This window comes from Scyliorhinus torazame, chromosome 4, assembly GCF_047496885.1.
Source record: "Scyliorhinus torazame isolate Kashiwa2021f chromosome 4, sScyTor2.1, whole genome shotgun sequence".
Taxonomy (NCBI): domain Eukaryota; kingdom Metazoa; phylum Chordata; class Chondrichthyes; order Carcharhiniformes; family Scyliorhinidae; genus Scyliorhinus; species Scyliorhinus torazame.
Genome location: NC_092710.1, coordinates 66247322 through 66268115, shown reverse-complemented (window position 1 = coordinate 66268115; position 20794 = coordinate 66247322). Strand labels below are relative to the sequence as shown.

At 49.2% G+C, this 20794-nt stretch overlaps 1 pseudogene; it reads left to right on the top strand.

The window, feature by feature from the left end:
• The window catches only part of LOC140411382 (NACHT, LRR and PYD domains-containing protein 3-like), a 219801-nt pseudogene that overhangs the window by 23334 nt on the left and 175673 nt on the right, over positions 1-20794 (top strand).

Below are 20794 nucleotides of genomic sequence, written 5' to 3'. Positions count from 1 at the left end.
GCAATTAGATTGCTCGGTGTAGTCCATAGACCATCAATTAGTGAGAATGATGTAGATGAACAAATCTGCAGGGAAGTTATACAGAGATGCAAACATTATACAGTAGTTATAATGGGCTATTTTAATTACCCGAACGCAAGCTGGGACAGTAGTGTAAAAAGGTGGAGAGGGGCAAATTGTGTTTCAGAAAACTTTCTACAGTGGCATGTGCCCTGTCCAACAAGAAAGGATCCACTGTTAGTCCTGGTTCTTGGAAATGAGGTGGGCCAAGTAAAGTGTCAATGTGGAACATTTAGCAGACCATGATCATTGTTTCGTAAGGTTCAGCACAATGATAGAAAAGGATAACAAGAAATCCACAGTAAACATAATTAACTGGGGGAGAGCTGACTTCAATAGCATGAACGGAGATGGGCAGGTTAGACTGGAACAAAAGGTTGCCGGGAAAACTGCCGCTGAACACTGGGCTACCTCCAAAACAGAAATGGTCTGGGCACAGTCAAGGTATATTCCTTTAAATGGGAAAGGGAGGGCAAACAAATTTAGTGATTCCTAGATGGAAAAGGAGATAGAAATTAAAGAAGAAGAGATGTGCCCATGATAGATAAAAAATACAGATGAGAACCAAGAGGAACGTGGAAGGTTCAGAGTGGAACTGAAAAAGCACATCAGAGAAACAAAGAGAGTTTTTGAGAAAAACGTAACAGAGCTAACCGAGGGGATTCCCAAAGACGTCTATTGGCAGATAGTAAAAGGGTGGTTAAAGGAGGAATTGGGCCGATAGGAATCTAAAAGGAAATTTACAATGGAGTCACAAGGCATGGTTAATGTAATAAATTAATACTTTGCCGCCGTATTTACCAAGGAGGTAGATGCTACCCAGGCCAGGGAGACAGACACGGAAAGTTTACATCGAAGGATTCCAAATTTATAAGGAGGAAGTGCGGAATAGACAGTTGGTACTTAAAATTGGCAAGTCACCGTGGACATGATGAGATGCATCCAAGGATATTGAAGGATGTGGGAATGGAAATTGCAGGGGCCCTGGCCATAATTTTCCAGTCTCGACACAAGGGAGGTGCCAGAGGATTGGAAAACTGCAAATAAGAACATAATAAGAACATAAGAACTAGGAGCAGGAGTAGGCCATCTGGCCCCTCGAGCCTGCTCCGCCATTCAATGAGATCATGGCTGATCTTTTGTGGACTCAGCTCCACTTTCCGGCCCGAACACCATAACCCTTAATCCCTTTATTCTTCAAAAAACTATCTATCTTTATCTTAAAAACATTTAATGAAGGAGCCTCTACTGCTTCACTGGGCAAGGAATTCCATAGATTCACAACCCTTTGGGTGAAGAAGTTCCTCCTAAACTCAGTCCTAAATCTACTTCCCCTTATTTTGAGGCTATGCCCCCTAGTTCTGCTTTCACCCGCCAGTGGAAACAACCTGCCCACATCTATCCTATCGATTCCCTTCATAATTTTATATGTTTCTATAAGATCCCCCCCCCCCCCTCATCCTTCTAAATTCCAACGAGTACAGTCCCAGTCTACTCAACCTCTCCTCGTAATCCAACCCCTTCAGCTCTGGGATGAACCTAGTGAATCTCCTCTGCACACCCTCCAGTGCCAGTACGTCCTTTCTCAAGTAAGGAGACCAAAACTGAACACAATACTCCAGGTGTGGCCTCACTGACACCTGATACAATTGCAGCATTACCTCCCTAGTCTTAAACTCCATCCCTCTAGCAAGGAAGGACAAAATTCCATTTGCCTTCTTAATCACCTGTTGCACCTGAAAACCAACTTTCTGCGACTCATGCACGAGCACGCTCAGGTCTCTCTGCACAGCAGCATGTTTTAATATTTTATCATTTAAATAATAATCCCTTTTGCCGTTATTCTTACCAAAATGGATAACCTCACATTTGTCAACATTGTATTCCATCTGCCAGACCCTAGCCCATTCACTTAGCCTGTCCAAATCCCTCTGCAGATTTCCAGTATCCTCTGCACTTTTTGCTTTACCACTTATCTTAGTGTCGTCTGCAAACTTGGACACATTGCCCTTGTTCCCCAACTCCAAATCATCTATGTAAATTGTGAACAGTTGTGGGCTCAACACTGATCCCTGAGGGACACCACTAGCTACTGATTGCCAACCAGAGAAACACCCATTAATCCCCACTCTTTGCTTTCTATTAATTAACCAATCCTCTATCCATGCCCCTACTTTCCCCTTAATGCCATGCATCTTTATCTTATGCAACAACCTTTTGTGTGGCACCTTGTCAAAGGCTTTCTGGAAATCCAGATATACCACATCCATTGGGTCCCCGTTATCTACCGCACTGTTAATGTCCTCAAAAAATTCCACTAAATTAGTTAGGCACGACCTGCCCTTTATGAACCCATGCTGCGTCTGTCCAATGGGACAATTTCCATCCAGATGCCTCGCTATTTCTTCCTTGATGATAGATTCCAGCATCTTCCCTACTACCGAAGTTAAGCTCACTGGCCTATAATTACCCACTTTCTGCCTACCTCCTTTTTTAAACTGTGGCGTCACGTTTGCTAATTTCCAATCCGCCGGGACCACCCCAGAGTCTAGTGAATTTTGGTAAATTATCACTCGCGCATTTGCAATATCCCTAGCCATCTCTTTTAGCACTCTGGGATGCATTCCATCAGGGCCAGGAGACTTGTCTACCTTTAGCCCCATTAGCTTGCCCATCACTACCTCCTTGGTGATATCAATCCTCTCAAGGTCCTCACCTGCCATAGCCTCATTTCCATCAGTCACTGGCATGTTATTTGTGTCTTCCACTGTGAAGACCGACCCAAAAAACCTGTTCAGTTCCTCAGCCATTTCCTCATCTCCCATTATTAAATCTCCCTTCTCATCCTCTAAAGGACCAATATTTACCTTAGCCACTCTTTTTTGTTTTATGTATTTGTAGAAACTTTTACTATCTGTTTTTATATTCTGAGCAAGTTTACTCTCATAATCTATCTTACTCTTCTTTATAGCTTTTTTAGTAGCTTTCTGTTGCCCCCCTAAAGATTTCCCAGTCCTCTAGTCTCCCACTGATCTTTGCTACTTTGTATGTTTTTTCCTTCAATTTGATACTCTCCCTTATTTCCTTAGATATCCACGGTCGATTGTCCCTCTTTTTACCGTCCTTCCTTTTTGTTGGTATAAACCTTTGCTGGGCACTGTGAAAAATCACTTGGAAGGTTCTCCACTGTTCCTCAACTGTTTCACCATAAAATCTTTGCTCCCAGTCTACCTTAGCTAGTTCTTCTCTCATCCCATTGTAATCTCCTTTGTTTAAACACAAAACACTAGTGCTTGATTTTACCTTCTCACCCTCCATCTGTATTTTAAATTCCACCATATTGTGATCGCTCCTTCCGAGAGGATCCCTAACTATGAGATCCTGAATCAATCCTGTCTCATTACACAGGACCAGATCTAGGACCGCTTGTTCCCTCGTAGGTTCCATTACATACTGTTCGAGGAAACTATCGCGGATACATTCTATAAACTCCTCCTCAAGGCTGCCTTGACCGACCTGGTTAAACCAATCAACATGTAGATTAAAATCCCCCATGATAACTGCTGTACCATTTCTACATGCATCTGTTATTTCTTTGTTTATAGCCTGCCCCACCATAATGTTACTATTTGGTGGCCTATAGATTACTCCTATCAGTGACTTTTTCGCCTTACTATTCCTGATTTCCACCCAAATGGATTCAACCTTATCCTCCATAGCACCGATGTCATCCCTTACTGTTGCCCGGATGTCATCCTTAAATAACAGAGCTACACCACCTCCCTTACCATCCACTCTGTCCTTCCGAAAAGTTTGATACCCTCGGATATTTAACTCCCAGTCGTGACCATCCTTTAACAATGTTTCAGTAATGGCCACTAAATCATAGTCATTCACGATGATTTGCTCCATCAACTCATTTACCTTATTCCGAATACCACGAGCATTCAGGTAAAGTACACTTATGTTGGCTTTTTTACCTCTGTTCTTAATCTTACCATCTCGGTCAGTAACCTCTCCTAAGTTATATTTCCTCTTAACCTTTCTCCTAATTTTCCTTGTCGTCGAACTCACATCTTCCTGTAACAACCTGCCGCATTGCTTACCATTAATGTTTTCACTTCCCATTTTATTTCTTTTAGTATTCCTGGTCCTATTCACTGAGCTCCCCTCAGTCACTGTACCTTGTACTGTCGCCCTTTTTGATTTTTGACTATGGCTTCTCTGCCTTACACTTTCCCCCTTACTGCCTTTTATTTCTGTCCCTGTTTTACTACCTTCCAACTTCCTGCATCGGTTCCCATCCCCCTGCCACATTAGTTTAAACTCTCCCCAACAGCTCTAGCAAACACCCCCCCCTAGGACATCGGTTCCAGTCCTGCCCAGGTGCAGACCGTCCGGTTTGTACTGGTCCCACCTCCCCCAGAATCGGTTCCAATGTCCCAGGAATTTGAATCCCTCCCTCTTGCACCATCTCTCGAGCCACGCATTCATCCTCTCTATCCTGACATTCCTACTCTGACTAGCTCGTGGCACTGGTAGCAATCCTGAGATTACTACCTTTGAGGTCGTACTTTTTAGTTTAACTCCTCGCTCCCTAAATTCAGCTTGTAGGACCTTGTCCCGTTTTTTACCTATATCGTTGGTGCCTACGTGCACCACGACAGCTGGCTGTTCACCACCCCCCCCCCCCCCCCCAGAATGTCCTGCAGCCGCTCCGAGACATCCTTTACCCTTGCACCAGGGAGGCAACATACCATCCTGGAGTCTCGATTTCGTCCGCAGAACCGCCTGTCTATTCCCCTTACAATTGAGTCCCCTATCACTATTGCCCTGCCATTCTTCTTCCTGCCCAGCTGCGCAGCAGAGCCAGCCACGGTGCCATGAACCTGGCTGCTGCCGCCTTCCCCTGGTGAGCCATCTCCCTCAACAGTATCTAAAGCGGTATATCTCTTTTGCAGGGAGATGACCGCAGAGGACACCTGCACTGCCTTCCTACTCTTGCTCTGTCTTTTGGTCACCCATTTACTATCTCCCTCAGTACCTTTCACCTGCGGTGTGACCAACTCGCTAAACGTGCTATCCACGATGTCCTCAGCATCGCGAACGCTCCAAAGTGAGTCCATCTGCAGCTCCAGAACCGTCAAGCGGTCTAACAGGAGCTGCAACTGGACACACTTCTTGCACGTGAAGGAGCCAGGGACAGTGGACGTGTCCCTGAGCTCCCACATCGCACACGAGGAGCATGACACGTGTCTGAGATCTCCTGCCATGTCTTAAACCTTCGGTTAACTTGAACAATTTCAATTTCCCCCCACAAAAATTTAACTAAATAAATAAACAATGAAGAAAAAAAAAATATATATATATCCCAATGAAAAGAAACAGAAAAACAGAAACACTACTTACCCGTCACAAAAAGCACTTCCTCCCCACCCAGCTTTGAATTCCCACCTCGATTCAAATTCCCAAACTCACTCTTTGCTGTCTCACTCTGGCTGTGTCTTCTCTGGCTCACTGGGAGAACTCACTGGGAGTGAGTTACAAGTTGCTCTTTTTAAACTGTCCTGAATTGACTCCCCTCCCCCACCTGCTTTCAGATCAAAGTAGATTAAAGTGACTGACACTTAACTGCCAACCAGTTATGTGAGTGGGTGGGACATCCCTTGTTAAGCTACACTGCACAATGCCCAATACTAGCTTAATATAAATTAATTTAAACTCCTGAAATTTAAAAGGAGCTGCCTTACTGATTCAATTTAATTCAATTCAATTCCCACCTCGATTCAAATTCCCAAACTCACTCTTTGCTGTCTCACTCTGGCTGTCTTCTCTGTCTCACTGGGAGAACTCTGTTACACCCTTGTTCAGGAAAGATTGAAGCCCCAGCAATTAACAAACTAGTTATTTCCAGCAGTATTTTGATTATTTTAACTTAGTTTAATCACAGGTGGGGAAGCTTTAAGAAACAATTATTTGGGACAGAATGAGTAGTCATATGGAAAATGTGGGTTGATCAGGAAAGCGAGTATGGATTTCTGAAGGGGAAATTGTGTTTATCTAACTTGCTGGAGTTTTTGGAGGAGGTAACAGGGCAATAAAGGTGATACTGTTGATCAGGTGTACATGGACATTCAATAGGCATTTGAAACAATGCTGCACAACAGATTTGTGAGAAAAGTTATTGCTCCTGGACTAAAGGGACAGTAGCAATTTGGATGCAAAATTGGCTGAATAATAGGAAGCAGAGGGTAATGGTCAATGGACATTTTTCGTGCGAGAGGAAGGTTTGCAGCGGTGTTCCCCCCCCCCCCCCCCCCCCCAGGGGTTGTTATTGGAACTCTTGCTTTTCCTGATATATATTAATGATCTAGATCTTGGTGTGCAGCTTATTCAAAACTTGCAGGTGTTGTAAACTGTGAAAGTGTACAGCGTAGAACATCAAAAGGACTAGTTGGTGTATTTGTAGATTCATGCATCCCCCACAGTGCAGAAGGAAGCCATTCGGTCCATCGAGTCTGTACCAACCCTCTGAAAAAGTATCCTCCTAAGACTCACTCCCCCACCCTATCCCTGTAACTCCACCTAATCTGCACATCTTTGGACAGTAAGGGGCAATTTTAGCTTGGCCAATCCACCTAACTGCACATCTTTGAGTTATGGGAGGAAACTGGAGGAAAACCACGCAAACAAGGGGACAACGTGCAAACCCCACACAGACAGTAACCCAAAGCTGGAATTGAACCCGGGTCCCTGGTGCTGTGAGGCAGCAGTATTAACCACTGTGCCAATATGAGTGGGCAGAGAGATGGCAGATTAAGCACAATGCAGTGTAACGTATTTTGGTAGGAAGAACATAGAGAGGAGATATTAATTGAGGGGTAAAATTCTTTAAACAGGGTGCAGGAGTGGAGGGGTTTGGGTGGATATGGACCTAGATCAAGTGTACAATTGCAGGTTGATGGGGCGGTCCGGAATCCGTTGGTGAGACCATTGGAGAAAGGCTAAGCTCCTACAAACCACGACTGGGAAATCTTTCAACATAAGGGGTCATCCATTTAATTTCGAAAAATAAATAAATTTAGAATACCCAATTATTTTTTTTCCCAATTAAGGGGCAATTTAGCGTGGCCTTTCCACCGACCCTGCGTATCTTTGGGTTGTTGGGGTGAGACCCACGCAGACATGGGGAATATGTGCAAACTCCACACGGACAGTGACCCAAGGCCGGAATGAATACCTGAGTCCTCAGCGCTTTAGGCAGCAGTGCTAACCACTGTGCCACGTGCCGCCCTTGGGTCATCCATTTAAGGCAGAGATGGGAATACATTTTTTTCTCTCAGCGTGGTGAAACTTTGGAACTCATGTCCTCAAAAGGCAGTGGAAGCAGAGTCTTTGAATGTTTTCAAGGCAGAGGTGGATAGAGTCTTGCTAAACAAGGGGTCTGGAAGGTAATCGTGGCTGGTCGGTTTTATGGTGGAACAGGTGCAAGTAGCCTACTGCCACTCCTAATTTGTATGGTCGTATGTTCATAAAATTCGGCCCCCAAGTTCTGGTTTGGTCACTCCTGCTGATGTGTCCTGCTTTGCAATGGATGCATTGTCTGATTCTGCCTCAGTGAAAAGCTGAAGCACAGATTTTAGTAATTGTAAGCCGTTGATGAAAATCTGTTTTTTAATATAAATTTAGAGAAGCCAATTATTTTTTTTTCCAATTAATAGGCAATTTAGCATGGCCAAACTTCTGACTACACATGACTCGTTTCTGGGAATGTGTTTCTACTTAAAAAGGATTCACACAAACAGATCTACAAATAAATCTCACAGGGAACAGAGATTGAATTGTTCGCATTTCCATCAATGCCTGATTCTTCTTTTTTTAAAAATAAATATATTTATTAAAGTTTTTTAACACAATTTTTCTTCCTTACAAACAATAACCCTTCCCCCGTAACAAAAAAAAACAATACATCGCGCAGAGCAAGATATATATATGGCAAAATGATATATTTACACAGCTTTGTACACTGGCCCTCACCCATAGGTGCCAGTTTCCCCAACCCTTCATGTTATCTCTTGCTCATCCACCCTCCCAGGCAGTCCCCCCTTTCCCTACCCCGCCCCCCCATCCTAGGACATCCCCTCCACCCCCCGCCCCCCCCCCCGCCAAGGTTTCTGCTGCTGCTGACCGACCTTCCTCTAACACTCCGCGAGATAGTCTAGGACCGGTTGCCACCGCCTGTAGAACCCCTGCGCACACCCTCTCAAGGCGAACTTAATCCTCTCCAACTTTATGAACCCAGCCATATCATTTATCCAGGCCTCTAGGCTGGGGGGCTTCGCCTCCTTCCACATTAGCAAGATCCTTCGCCGGGCTACTAGGGACGCAAAGGCCAGAATGCCGGCCTCTTTCGCCTCCTGCACTCCCGGTTCGTCCACTACTCCAAGTATTGCTAGCCCCCAGCTTGGCTTGACCCGGACTTTCACCACCTGAGATATTGCTCCCGCCACTCCTCTCCAGAACCCCTCCAGTGCCGGGCATGACCAAAACATATGGACATGGTTCGCCGGGCTCCCTGAGCACCTTCCACATCTGTCCTCTACCCCAAAGAACCTACTCAACCTCGCCCCCGTCAAGTGCGCTCTGTGGACCACCTTAAATTGTATCAGGCTGAGCCTGGCACACGAGGAGGAGGAATTAACCCTACCTGGGGCATGAGCCCAAAGACCTTCCTCGATCTCCTCCCCCAGCTCCTCCTCCCATTTACCCTTCAACTCTTCTACCAGCGTTTCCCCCTCTTCTTTCAACTCCTGGTGTATTTCCGACATCTTTCCCTCCCCGACCCATACACCCGAGATCACCCTATCTCGAACTTCTTGTGCCGGGAGCAACGGGAATTCCCTCACCTGTCGCCTCACGAAAGCCCTCAACTGCATATATCTAAAAGCATTTCCTGGGGGTAACTCGAACTTCTCCTCCAGTGCCCCTAGGCTCGCCAACGTCCCGTCGATGAACAGGTCCCCCATTCTTCTGCCCGATGCCAGCTCTGGAACCCCCTGTCCATCTACCCCGAGACAAACCGGTGGTTACCCCTGATCGGGGACCACACCGATGCTCCCATTGCACCCCAGTGCCGTCTCCACTGGCCCCAGATCCTTAGCGTTGCCGCCACCACCGGGCTCGTGGTATACTTTGTCTGCGAGAGCGGCAGCGGTGCCGTCACCAACGCCCCCAGGCTCGTTCCTTTACAGGATGCCGTCTCCATCCTCTTCCATGCCGCCCCCTCTCTCTCCATAATCCACTTGCGGATCATCGCCACATTTGCTGCCCAGTCGTAGCTCCCCAGGTTTGGCAGCGCCAACCCACCTCAGTCCCTACTGCGTTCCAGGAACACTCTCCTTACTCTCGGGGTCTTATTCGTCCACACAAACCCCATAATACACCAGCCTACTCTCTTAAAAAAGGCCTTAGTGATCATGATGGGAAGGCACTGAAACACAAACAGAAACCTCGGAAGGACCACCATTTTGACCGACTGCACTCTACCCGCCAGCGAGAGCGGTAACATGTCCCATCTTTTGAAATCCTCCTCCATTTGCTCCATCAACCTCGTCAGATTCAGTTTATGTAGGGTCCCCCAACTCCTGGCTATCTGGATCCCCAGATACCGAAAGCTCCCCTCCGCCCTCCTCAGTGCAACAGTAGGTCCACTATCCCTCTTTCCTGGTCCCCCGCCTGTAATACAAAGAGCTCACTCATCCCTATATTGAGCTATAGCCCGAAAACTCCCCAAACTCCCTTAGAGTCTGCATGACCTCCACCATCCCCTCCATTGGATCCGCCACGTACAGCAACAGGTCATACGCATATAGCGACACCCGATGCTCTTCTACCCCTCGGGCCACCCCCCTCCATTTATTAGACTCCCTCAATGACATGGCCAATGGTTCAATCGCCAATGCGAACAACAGGGGGGACAGGGGGCACCCCTGCCTCGTCCCTCGGTACAGTCGAAAGTACTCCAACCTCCGCCGGTTCGCCACGACACTCGCCATCGGGGCTCTGTAAAGGAGCTTAATCCAATTGATAACCCCTACCCCGAACCCAAACCTACGCAGCACCTCCCAGAGGTACTCCCACTCTACTCGGTCAAAGGCCTTCTCCGCGTCCATAGCTGCCACTATCTCCGCCTCTCCCTTCTCCGATGGCATCATTATCACGTTTAAGAGCCGCCGCACATTGGTGTTTAGTTGCCTGCCCTTTACAAATCCCGCCTGGTCCTCGTGGATTACCCCCGGGACACAGTCCTCGATCCTCGTGGCCAGCACTTTTGCCAGCAACTTTGCATCCACATTGAGGAGCGAGATCGTCCTGTACGATCCACATTGCAGTGGGTCCTTTTCCCGCTTTAGGATCAAAGAAATTGTCGCTTCCGCCATTGTCGGGGGCAGGATCCCCTCCTCTCTTGCCTCATTAAAGGTCCTCACCAGTAGCGGGGCCAACAGGTCTGCGTGCTTCCTGTAAAACTCCACCGGGAATCTGTCCGGTCCCGGGGTCTTCCCCGCCTGCATGCTCCCCAAACCCTTGCTCAGCTCCTCCAACCCAATTGGTGCCCCCAAACCAGCCACCTCTTGCTCCTCCACCCTCGGGAATCTCAGCTGATCTAGGAATCGTCTCATCCCCTCTTCCCCCGCTGGGGGCTGGGATCTGTACAGCTCTTCATAAAAGGCCTTGAATACCTCGTTTATTTTCGTTGCACTCCGAACCGTGGCTCCCCTTCCATCTTTGACTCCCCCTATTTCCCTTGCTGCCATCCCCTTACGGAGCTGGTGTGCCAGCATCCGGCTAGCCTTTTTCCCATACTCGTAGGTCGCCCCCTGCGCTTTCCTCCACTGTGCCTCCGCCTTCCCTGTGGTCAAAAGGTCAAACTCCGTCTGGAGCCGTCGTCTTTCCCCAAGTAATCTTTCCTCCGGGGCCTCTGCGTATCTCCTGTCCACTCTCAAAACCTCCCCCACTAACCTCTCGCTTTCCATACCCTCTGTCTTCTCCCTATGAGCCCGAATGGAAATGAGCTCTCCCCTGATCACCGCCTTCAACGCCTCCCATACCACCGCCACCCGCACCTCCCCGTTGTCGTTGGCCTCCCAGTACCTTTCGATACACCCCCTCACCTTCCCACACACCACCTCGTCCGCCAGCAGTCCCACATCCAGCCGCCACAATGGGCGTTGGTCCCTCTCCTCTCCCAGCTCCAGTTCCACCCAGTGTGGGGCATGGTCCGAAACGGCTATAGCCGAATACTCCATCCCCTCCACCCTCGGGATGAGCGCCCTACGCAGGACAAAGAAATCTATCCGGGAGTAGGCTCTGTGTACATGGGAGAAGAAAGAAAAGTCCCTGGCCTGAGGCCTTGCAAACTCCATTCCCCTCATCTGATCCATAAACCCCCTAAGTACCTTGGCCGCCGCCGGCCTCTTTCCAGTCCTTGATTTGGTGTAGTCTAGTGCTGGATCCAACACTGTATTGAAGTCCCCTCCCATTATCAGGCCTCCGATCATCATGTCCGGAATGCGCCCCAATATGCGTGGGCCAAAGGGCCTGTACTGCGCTGTATCGTTCTATGTTCTATGTTCAATGCCCTTCATGAATCCTGCATCATCCCAGTTCGGGGCGGAGACGTTTACCAACACCACCCACGTCCGTTGCAGCCTACCGCTAACCATTACATATCGCGCTCCATTGTCCGCTACAATAGTCTTGGCCTCAAATGACACCCGCTTTCCCACCAATATTGCCACCCCTCTATTCTTTGTGTCCAGTGCCGAGTGGAATACCTGTCCCACCCATCCCTTTCTTAACCTGACCTGGTCCGCCACCTTCAGATGTGTCTCTTGGAGCATGGCCACGTCCGCCTTCAGTCCCTTTAAGTGCGCGAACACTCGAGCCCTCTTCACCGGTCCATTCAGGCCCCTCACATTCCACGATATCAGCCGGATTGGAGGGGCTCTCACCCTCCCCCACACCCCCCCCCGCCCCCCCGTCACGCCCCGCAGACTAGCCATCTCCTTTTCTGGGCCAGTCCCATGTCCACGCCTCCCTCACCCTCCAGTCCCCCAGAGGGGGGACCCCCGTCCCGACCACCTCTTCTGTGTCCCATTCCCTTTCGGCCAGTGCAGCAGCAACCCTTCACCCCCCCCTTCCCCCCCCTCCCCTCCCCCCCGCTAGGCCCCTGTCTAGCTTTTTTGCTCCCCCATGTCACTCCCATAAGTCAGCTGACGCATGCTGAACCCGTCTTCCCCCGCCGTCCCATTGACCTCCCCGCGTGGGAGTCTCCCAATCCATATGCATTCCTTCGTTCCCCTTCCCGCCTTTCTTCCCGCGTGCGGGAAAAAACCCCGCGCTTTCCAAAGCCCGCTCCGCCCCCTCTGGCACAGCTCCTGTCGCGGCCTTGTCTCTCTCCCCCAGCCCATGTAACATTTCCTGCACGTGATTGACCCCCTATATACAACAACCATCACACACCAAACGTCAAAACATCCCCCCTACCCTCACAAACCCTCAGTTAGAGTCCAACTTTTCGGCTTGTACAAAGGTCCACACCTCCTCAGGCGTTTCAAAGTTATAGTGTTGGCCCTTGTATGTGACCCACAGTCGCGCTGGCTGCAGCATTCCGAATTTCACTTCTTTCTGGTACAACGCCGCTTTGGCCCAGTTGAAACCCGCTCTCCGCTTTGCAACCTCCGTGCTCCAGTCCGGGTATATTCGGATCTCTGCATTGTCCCACTTACTGCTCCGCTCCTTCTTGGCTCATCTCAGGACCCACTCTCTGTCCGTGAACCGGTGGAATCTCACCACCATCGCCCTTGGCGGCTCATTTGCCTGGGGCTTCTTCGCCAGCACCCGATGTGCCCCATCCAACTCCAGCGGCCTCGAAGGGGCCTTCGTGCCCATCATCGTCTTGAGCATCGTGCTCGCATATGCCCCGGCATCAGCCCCCTCCACTCCCTCAGGGAGACCCAGGATTCGCAGATTCTTTTTCCTCGACCTGTTCTCCAGGTCTTCGAGTCTTCCCGCCCACCTCCTGTGTTGCGCCTCGTTCTGCTCCACTCTCACCGCCAGGCCCACGAGCTCGTCCTCGTTTTGACTGACTCTTTACTGTACCTCCTGGATCTTAGCTTCGTGGACCTTCTGGGTAATCCCGAGTCCTTCAATTGCCGAAAGCATAGGCGCCAACATCTCCTTGCGCATCTCCTCGCGCTACTCCTCGAAGCAGCGCTTGATGAACTCCTGCAACTCCCCTTTGTCCCTGGCCACCGCCATTTTGTTTTCTTTCCCTCGCTTCTCCTGTTGCTCCAGTGCCGCTCCTTTGGCCGTTACATTTCTGGTCCGTTTCATAGAAGTTGGCAGTGTTTGCTTCACCAGTCTGCCCCAAAAAGTCTATGGAAACTCCTGGAAGAGGTCTGAGAGTCAGTTCCAGACGGGAGCTGCCGAATGCGCGACGTACTCCTCCATGGCCGCCACCAGAAGCCTCGTCCCCGTCTCTTCAATGGTCTTGGTAGATCCTTTCACAGTTGTTCCCTCTGCTGCTAGAATTCACCTTTGATAGAGTCAAGTCAGATTGCAGCTTTAAGCTTGCCCGTCCCCCGCCTGCATGCTGGAAGAGGCCTCTGTCTATTGCTGCAGCTCAAGCCAAATCCTTCACTGTTTCTGCCGGGTTTGGCAGCCAAAAGACATAACATTCCTGGGGGACCCGTCAGGGGAATGCTGCAGTCTTCTTCCCACACCGGGAAATGTCAAACAAATGCCGTGGGGACCCTGTAAAAGAGCCCAAAAGTCCGTTCCAAGCGGGAGCTGCCGAATATGCGACCTAGCTCTGCATAGCCGCACCCGGAAGTCCAATGCCTGATTCTTCTGACCTGTCAATCAACAGTAATTGTTTTAATAAATCGATGGTGATTTCCCAGACAGTTTTTGAACGTCGTGCCTCAGTTCAGAGTTGTTCCTTTCCTGACAGTTGAGCTCTTATTCGCTGCTGTTTAATTTCTGAGTAAACCAAAGTGTGACAACCTAAAGAAAATAAATGTGTGAAATATATGGATCAATCAGTAATAAGGGACGGGATTCTCCCCTACCCGGTGGGGCGGGAAGTCCCGGCGGGAACCACTCCGGCGTCGGGCCGCCCCAAAGGTGCGGATTTCTCCGCACATAGGGGCCAAGCTCTCACCTTGAAGGGCTAGGCCCGCGCCGGAATGGTTGGCGCGCCGCCGGCCGGCGGGAAAGGGCTTTGGCGACACGCCAGCTGGAGCTGAAAGGACTTCGCCGGCTGGCGGAAGTCCGCGCATGCGTGGGAGCGTCAGCGGCTGCTGACGTCATCCCCGCGCATGCGCGGGGGGGGGGTGTCTCTTGCGCGTCGGCCATGGTGAAGTCTGTGGCCCAGGAGCAGGGAAAATTGTGCCCCCACGACACAGGCCCGCCCGCGGATCGGTGGGCCCCGATCGTTGGCCAGGCCACTGTGGGGGCACCCCCCGGTGCCAGATCGCCCTGCGCCCCCCCCAGTACCCCGTGCCCACCCACGCCGCCTAGTCCCGCCGGTAAGAGAGGTGGTTTGATTCTCGCCGGCGGGACAGGCATTCCAGCAGCGGGACTTCGGCACGTCGCGGGCCAGAGAATGGGCGGGGGGGGGCACCAACCGGCACGGCGCAATTTCCGCATCCGCCAAATATCCGGTGCCGGAAAATTCAGCAACAGACTGAACAGGCGGCATTCATGCCAGCCCCCCGCGATTCTCCGACCCGGCGGGGGGTCGGAGAATCCCGCCCCTGATGTCACATTGGACATTGAAGGCATGGAAAACAGATCCCACTAAAATGACTGCAGATCCTCAAAGATTCCTCACCGAGAACTTTTCTGATTTCTGTTTTCGCACCATCAAATTTATTTGAAGATTGAATCACAATATTTACAGAATATTCAGCCATGTTCACTATGTATCAGTACCAGGTCCAATGACTGCTATTAGAGCTCGACTGGGAAGTTCAGTCACTGAGCAGATCCTTTCCTTCTCATTCTCAGTGTTTATCTTGTACTCTGCTCCTCAGTATCTTCATTATTACTCTTTCCAGAAAGTCACTGAGCTCTTGGAGAAGGGAAACCGGGTGGATAGTTCCAAACTTCTCCTAAATCTGGTGATGGAGAAAGGATCGCGGGCCCGAAGGAAAATGTGGGAATCCTTTGTGAAAATCCGCCATGGAGTACCAAGGTTGGATAAAATACTGAAAGAAATACAGGAATTCGGTACGGTAAAATTACACACTGAATTCAGTTTCAGATTTAAACAGAATGTTACACAGATCTAATTTGATGGAAGTTCATTTTTTCAAACAGGCCCTCATCAATTTGATTACATTAAAATCACACAAGGATTGTCCGAAGTACCCAGCCACCTGAAAGGTAATGAAAAGTTGAGAATTACAAATAATGATTTCACTTGGGAGAATCAGACTATTTAATGGTAGCGATTGGCCGAATCTTGAAATAGAATCTTGGAATCCCTACAGTGCAGAAAGAGACCATATGGCCCATCAAGTCTAACCGACACTTCGAAAGATCTTAACTCGGCCCAATCCCTCACCCTGTAAAAATCAGAAGATGAAAGGCTGAGGCAGCACGATTGAATATTATTTGAAATGACATAAATCCTCAATTCATTTACAAAGGTTCAAGTTACAATTCATATAATTTATTATCTTATTTTGGATGTCACCTGTAAACATTTATGTTGGAGTCACTTGTAAGGTTTTATACACCCCTGGAATGATCATGATACACTGTAAAACTCTGTACATACCTGGCAGGATCCTGACACAGTGAAACCCTGTGCGCACCTGTTGCGTTCTGACATATTGTGAAACCCTGTACACATATGGCAGGATCCTGATACTTTGTGACCCTGCACACCGCTCGCAGAAACCTGATACACTGTGAAACCCCATACACATGTGGCAGGACCCTGATACACTGAAACCCTGTACACACCTGGCAGGATCCTGATACACTGTGAAACCCTGTACACACCTGGCAGGATCCTGATACACTGTGAACCCCTGTACACACCTGACAGGATCCTGATACACTGTGAAACCCTGCACACCCCTCGCAGAAACCTGATATACTGTGAAACCCTGTACACACTTAGCAGGAACCTGACACTGTGAAACCCTGGACACAGTTGGAAGGAACATGAACAGATGGTGTATGGCAGGATACAGGCGATTGGTCTAGATAGGACTCGTGATCGGCGCAGGCTTGGAGGGCCGAAGGGCCTGTTCCTGTGCTGTATTGTTCTTTGTTCTTTGAACCTGATGCACTGTGAAACCCTTACACATGTGGAAAGATCCTGTACATGCCGGCAGGATCCTGATACTTTGTGAAATCCTTTACACACCTGGCAGGATCCTGATAAACTGTGAAACCCTGTTCACACCTGGCAAGATCCTGTTACACTTTGAAACCCTGCACACAATTGACAGGATCCTGATACACTGTACACACCTAGCTAGATTCCTGTTCACAGTGTGAGCGAGCGAGAACCTTACCCTCATCTAAGACCTGCCTTTTAAATGTCAGCTTTTTTTCAGCTGAATGTAATGGGCATTGGACAAATATTGGCAGTTTCCCAAACCTGCATAGGAACCTCAGCCAAAATGTAGCAATGGAAGATATTTATTAGTTGATCAGTTCGAATGCATTGAGTGGTGAAGTGGACCGTCATACCCTTACGCATTCCAATCACTAAAATGGCCAGACTGTTGGGAAAAGAGTAAAAGAGCGTACTTTCTACATGGTGGAAACCGAGAATCAATGGAGGTCCAAAGACACTTGATGGTCCAAGTGCATTGATCATTGAAATCTCATGAAGAGGTCAGAAAATAATCAATGGGTGTAATTAAATGACCATCATAGAACATAGAATCCCTTCAGTGCAGAAGGAGGCCATTAGGCCCATCGAGTCTACACTGACCCTCTTAACTAATAATAATAATTAATAATAATAGCTTATTATCACAAGTAGGCTTCAATGAAGTTACTGTGAAAAGCCCCGAGTCGCCACATTCCAGCACCTGTTCGGGGAGGCTGGTACGGGAATTGAACCCGCGTTGATGGCCTTGTTCTGCATTACAAGCCCGCTGTTTAGCCCACTGTGCTAAACCAGCCCCTTGCACCCGACCAAGGCACACTACCCCACCTTATCCCTGTAACTCCTTAACCCCACCTAACCTTTAGGACACTATGGGCTATTTAGCAGTACCAGTCCACCAAACTTGCACATCTTTGGACTGGAGGAGGAAACCGGAGCACCAGGACGAAACCCACACAGACACTGGGAGAACGTGCGGACTCTGTACAGACAGTGACCAAAGCCGGGAATCGAACCCGGGTTCCTGGTACTGTGAAGCAACAGTGTCGCCCATGTTGTCCTTTATATCTTGAGGACTAGAATACGAGAGCGTAGAAGTCATGCAACCAGGTCTACACAAAGACCTTGTTAGATTACTGCGAGCAGATCTCCTGGAATTTAGAAGGTGAAAGGGTAATTTGAGCAAAGGTTTTGAGATATTAAGGGAAACTACTGGGGTAGATGGTCAGAAATTATTTCCACTATTTTGGGAGTATAGACCCTCAGGGCTGTAATCTAAAGATTAGACCCAGAACTTTCAGGTGTGAAATTTTTAATACTTCTACATGCAAAGTGAGGTAGAAATTTTGAGCTCTCTTCTGGAATTGGCAACATTTGCTGGAGCAGTATATGGGGTAATAGCAGCAATTATATAGGCTCGAATCTTCCCAAATGGCTGAGTGCCATTTTCGGGACAAAAACCAGAGTGAATCCTGCTGGCTGCCTCAGCACGATCTAGACCATTTTTAAACACGTAGAAAACAATTCAAGGGCAGCACAGTGGTTAGCACTGCTGCCTCACACACTGTGGACCTGGATTTAATCCCTGCCCGGGTCACTGTCTGTGTGGAGTTTGCACATTCTCCCGCATTGTCTGCGTGGGTCTCATCCCCATAAACCCAAAGATGTATAGGGTAGGTGGATTGGCCACACTAAATTGCCCCTTAATTGGGGGAAAAAAAGAATTGGGTACTCTAAATTTATTTTTAAAAATTCAAGCAAGTAACGTCGTGCCTGTATTGCTATGTGTCTGATTTGCCTGTTTGGGTATTATCTGAGCAGATCAATCAAGGGGTGCTGAATTTTAACAGCTCCAGAGCACTTGCTCACATTCTCACCAAGAGGGTGGCAGCAAGAAAACCAGCTCCAATGTCCATGGAGGATGCCATGTCACAGATGTTGGATGATGCGGGAGAAGAGGGCAACTATTTACCCATAGGCGGGCAGGAGACCCTCCAGAAAGGTGACCAACCTGCATGGATGATGGTGGCCATGCTGGTGCATAGCCCGGGGCCTTCTGGTCAGGAGACTGGGAGTATCCAGTCCATTTCACTCCCCCTTCCATAAACTTAGGCACCTCCAGCCCAGGAGACAAAACAGGGTGGCATCACAACACATGTTCCACCCACAAGTAGACTGGGGCCTGCCAGGTCCCAGCCCTTCGGAGGCGCCCCCCAAGGTTATCTCAGGCAGCAGGGCATGGTAGACAGCAGGCCACCACAAGCTCCGATGTGGATCCTGGGGAGTCACCTCGGCGTAGCGATGGGGGGTTTGGAAGATGAAGGAATAGTAGTTGCACAACGTTGGCATGGACAATATTAGGCAGAAAATGTAGAGCTCTGACATTTGTATATATTTGATCTCACAGTGCATTAAAACTGACTTTTGTTAACTACTTTTACGCACACGATCTCCACTGATTAGTGAATGCAATGGCTCGTCTAATGTTGGGGATGCAATTGGATTTATAACACTGCCTCCATTTCCTCTGTGCAATGATGTCAAATCAGTGCTTATCTTTTCCTCGCACTGTCAGGGTTGAGCAATAGAGTAATAGAAAGAACAAAGAACAAGCACAGGGACAGGCCCTTCGGCCCTCCAAGCCTGTACCGGTCATGATACGAACCTTTGCCAAAACCCTCAGCACTTCCTTGTGCAGCATCCCTCTATACCCATCCTATCCATGTGTTTATCAAGATGCCTTTTGAATGCCGTTACTGTATTATGCTTCCACCACCTCCCATGGCAACACGTTCCAGGCAGTCACTACCCTCTGCGTAAAAAACCTGCCTCGCACATCTCCTCTAAACTTTGCCCCACGGACCTTAAACCGATGCCACCTGGTGACTGACCCCTCCACCCTGGGAAAGAGTGCCTGCTCATCCACTCTATCCATGTCCCTCATAATCTTGTAGACCTCTATCAGGTCACACCTCAACCTCCGTCTTTCTAATGAAAACAGTCCGAGTCTATTCAGCCTCTCCACATAGCTAACACCCTCTAGACCATGCAACATCCTGGTAAACCTCCTCTGCACCCTCTCCAAAGCCTCCACATCCTTCTGGTAATGTGGCGACCAGAATTATGCGCAATATTCCAAGTGTGGTGTTACCAAGGTTCTCTAAAACTGCAGCATGACTTGCCAGGTTTTATACTTGATGCCCCGTTCAATGAAGGCAAGCATTCCTATGCTTTCTTGACTACCTTGTCCACCTTCTGTGGACCTGCACGCCTAGATCGCTCTGACTTTCTATATTCTGAAGAGTTTTACCATTTACGGTATAATTCCCCTCTATGTTAGACCTACCAAAATGCATTACCTCACATTTATCCGGATTAAACTCCATTTGCAGTTTCTCTGCCCAAGTCTCCAACCTATCTATGTAATGATGCAGACAGTTCTCTACCGAACCCCCAGCCCCTGAGATAGCATCAGGAGAGAAATTACGCAAGCCACAGGGAACCTGAGAGCTGCCAACAGCCGGACAGGAGATACTTGTTGTATCTCTGAGGAGCATCACAGCCCTTTCCTCACTGCAAGTCATCACCAACCCCCTGCTGTGAATGGGCAGCTTGCACTCAGGGATTCCCCATCACCAACTGCCTGAGTTTTTAACCTGATCAACCCTCCAGGCGCATAGGAATGGCCATATCTAGAAGGGTCCCCCATGTTTCCTCCCCAATCCTGGATTTCCTGGAACCTTATTGTGATGAGGACCACTTGCCCATACGCACCCTCACCCCTGCATGGCTGCCTTCCAGCCCCTCCTCTGGCGGCTCATCTTTGGGGCCCTCCTCGACATCTTCCTCATCCCTGGAGACTTTCTGGTCCTCCACATCCTCCTGAGCAAACTCCTCACTCCGTTGCAGCACCAGGTTGTGGACGGAGCAGCATGCCATAGTGCCAAGTTGCACAGAGAGCCACATGTGCGATCAATGGCCCCCTGCACCTGTGCAGACCAGTGATCTCCCGAACCCTAAGGATCTGTTATCCTGGCTCACCTGGTCCTGATAGTGATTCACTTGGAAATTGAGCATCAGTTACCTCCCTAATGTACTCATGTGCGGAGGCCTGGGAGATGCAAAGGTCCCGGTGGAGCCCTGGAAGGGACCACTGGCATAAAATTTGAGTACAGCCGTTACCTTCAATGCCACAGGCAGTGGGTGTAATCTCACGCTGCATGGCGCCAGATCCTCAAACAAATGGCAACGGTGCCTTACCATCTCTATCATCAACCGTAGTCTCTGGTGGCGCAGGGTCTCTGAGAGCTTGAGGAA